Below are 3372 nucleotides of genomic sequence, written 5' to 3'. Positions count from 1 at the left end.
AGGTACAACATAATTTTTTTATTTTAAGTTGCATTCCTTTTATTTCTAATATTTCCTCTTTTAGAAACCACTTTTCATTGAAGTTCAACATTTTCCAGAATTTTGTGAAACTCTAAGTTAGACATATCCTACAACATGATCCAAATCACCCAGGAGATGGCCATTAAAATTAGTGCGTGTTGGAGAGGAAGTCTCAAGGAAGACTTGGAACAAGGCAAAGAATAAATGAATAAATATGAGTGCCCATTACATGTGGACCCATGGGAAGATATCAGAGATCCAAAGATGAAAGGATCCAAAGCTATCATCTTGGAGCTACTAGTCTAGTGATCACCCAAAGAGATATCTGACTGCCTGAATTAAAGTCATCCTAGAGGAAGCCTCATTAAGTTTGGTTAGACTGGAAAAGGCAAAACTAGCTCAAAATCCTTCCAGAGCAGGTTAGGAAAAGTGGATTGTTTGGAGTGCACTTAGTTTGACTATAAAAGAAATTAGACAGTGTAGGTGGGTTAGAGCTAGACATAACTGGATTAGGCTCAAGTGATACCAAAAGGGGTAGATGGTAATGTGATGTTATAATAAGAAAGCCTGAGCATAAGAATCAGGCAACCCTAGTTTCAAGACTAGAATCAACAACTTTTAGCTTATGGCCTGGGGCAAGTTCATTTCTCTGGTCTTCTATTCTCTTATCTGTGAAATGAAAATTATAACTTCTTGACAGGGTTATTATGCGAATTTAAATAAGAGAGCATATGGAAAAGGCCAGCGATTTATAATGCACAAAGTAAATAATCAAAAAAAGTCATAAAGAAAAAAAATTTATAATGCTTTTTTTAAAATCAAAGACAAACTTCCTCTGAGGATGAGAACTGTGTTTTGTTCATATATCATTTTAGATTATAAAAAAGATAAATCCAAGAGTGTGAGAATGGAGGTAAAACTCTAGAAAATAGAACCTATCAAGAAGTTAAAAAGAACCAAAAGAAAAAAAAATGCTGATTTAAAAAACTGGTCTGCCCTAGCTGGTTTGGCTCAATGGACAGAGCATCAGACTGCAGACTGAAGCGTCCCAGGTTTAATTTCGGTCAAGGGCACATGCCTGGATTGTGGGCTCGATTCCCAGTTGGGGCGTGCAGGAGGCAGCCGATCAATGATTCTCTCTCATCATTGAAGTTTCTATCTCTCTTTCCCTCTCCTTTCTGAAATCAATAAAAATATATTTTTTTAAAAAAACTATCCTAACAACATTTTTAAGAATAAAGAATATGAATGTAATATACTAATGATGCATTATATAATTGTACACTTGGAACCTGTATAATTTTATTAAGCAATGTCGCCCCAATAAATTCAATTTAAAAAATTAAAATATATATACTCTCTTTCTAGCAATTCACTCATAGAAATAAGTTTTCCGTCCATGGCCATACCATCCTGAACGCGCCGGATCTCGTCTGATCTCGGAAGCTAAGCAGGGTGGGGCCTGGTTAGTACTTGGTTGGGAAAAATAAGTTTTCCATTTAAATAAAACACTAGTATGAAAAAAAGAATAAAAGATATAAAACATTTCCATAAAAGTTGTTTGTTACATGGTGACTATAGTTCATAACACGGTATAGTAGAGTAGCTCTGACATGGTCTCACCTACAAACATATGAAAAATAACTATGTGAGTTGATTGATGTGTTCATTAACTTGATTGTGTTCATCATTTCACATATATAAGGATATCAAATCATCACATTGTACACCTTAAATATATAAAATTTTTATTTTTCAATTATATCTCAATAAAGTTGGAAAATAAATAAAAGTGGTTTTTCCATACCTACACACCAAAATTGGATCTGCGAATTTTGACAATAAAGTTTGTGAAAATTTTGCATTTAATAATTGTCCTAAGTTGAATATTCTATTATTAGTAGGGTTGAAGACACTCCTTCCAATGACATAATAAAAATATTCTCTTATAAAAAATGATTCTTGCTGGGCAATGCTGAGATGTAACCCATCTTCCTATATCCAAAACTACAACAAAACCAACACCTCTGTAATGCATTTGTGAATTAATTTCATTGAGGGAATTATTTCACAATGTATATGATATCAAATCACCACATTATACAATTTAAGGATGTCACACTTTTTGGTGAATTGTACCTCAATAGGACTTGGGGAAAACAACAAACACCTCTAAATCACTTTGTTATGCACATAGTCTAGTACCAAGTATGTTAACTAATAGGTATCTGTGGGTTTAAGATTACTAATAACTCTCTTTTTTGTCCCCATAGTCAGGACTGATTTATTGAAAAAAAATTGGTTAGCTTGAGGAATTATAAAAAGCTAGTGGCCCATTGCACAAAGAGTCATGCAATAGGCCTTCCTTCCCCTGGCTCCAGGCACCGGTTTTCCTCTGGCACCTGGGAACCAGGCCTTTGGTCCAGCTGCAGCAGTGAGGCTTGGCTTCTCAGCTGTGGCCACAGCAGCAAGGCTTGGCTTCTCTGCTCCGGCTGCTCCCAGCCCCTCCTCCCCCCCCCCCCCCCAGCTACTCCAGTGGAGGCCAGGGCTGGCTGGAAGCCCATGTAGCCCTTGGTGACCCAGGCCCCCAGCCATTCCTTGTGCAAAGCCCAGGCCCCCAGCCCCTCCTTGAGTGGAGTCCAGGGCCAGCAGGAAGCTTGGCTTCCTCTGTCACCCAGAGCAACCCAAGCCTCCTGCTTGCTCCAGCTCCGTGGCTGCTGCCATCTTCAGTCATCTTCAGTCTTTGCTCTGTGCCTGCATATGCAAATTAACCACCATCTTTGTTGGGTTAATTTGCATAGTCACTCTGATTGGTTGGTGGGCATAGCGGAGTGACACCAATTTGCATGTTTCTCTTTTATTAGTGTAGATAATACATACATGCCTAAAATATTTTTTACCTACTAACCTTTGTATTTGAGTCCAGTACCTTCTCATCAAGTAAAGTTCTCTCAATAAGCTCCCCTATTATATTTCTTACATAAACCATGCATATAACACAGCATCAATTTCTATTTTTATTTCTCTAAAGGGAAACAAAAAATTAAACACAGTTGCAAAGAGATCTGAGTAAAGAAACCTTCTATATTCTTCCAAATTGTACAACTATTTTTCTGTTGTCTTTCCAAGGTTTAATTCAATGTTCTTTTATTAAACAACTTATCTTTATTGAGGCTCCCCACCATTGTTAAATAATAAATAAAAGGTCTCTTACTCAATTATTTGATCAAGATAATAGTTCTATGAATTAATTTGTTATATGAAAAAATCTGTGGCAAACAATTACAAATGACAGACACCTCTAGTTTGATAAGCATACGACTTGACTGGTAGAGGTGTACGTGTGTGGGT

The sequence above is a fragment of the Myotis myotis genome, unplaced genomic scaffold (assembly GCF_014108235.1).
Source record: "Myotis myotis isolate mMyoMyo1 unplaced genomic scaffold, mMyoMyo1.p scaffold_m19_p_1, whole genome shotgun sequence".
Classification (NCBI taxonomy): domain Eukaryota; kingdom Metazoa; phylum Chordata; class Mammalia; order Chiroptera; family Vespertilionidae; genus Myotis; species Myotis myotis.
The sequence above is the reverse complement of the archived record's forward strand: the minus strand, read 5'-3'. Positions refer to the sequence as shown.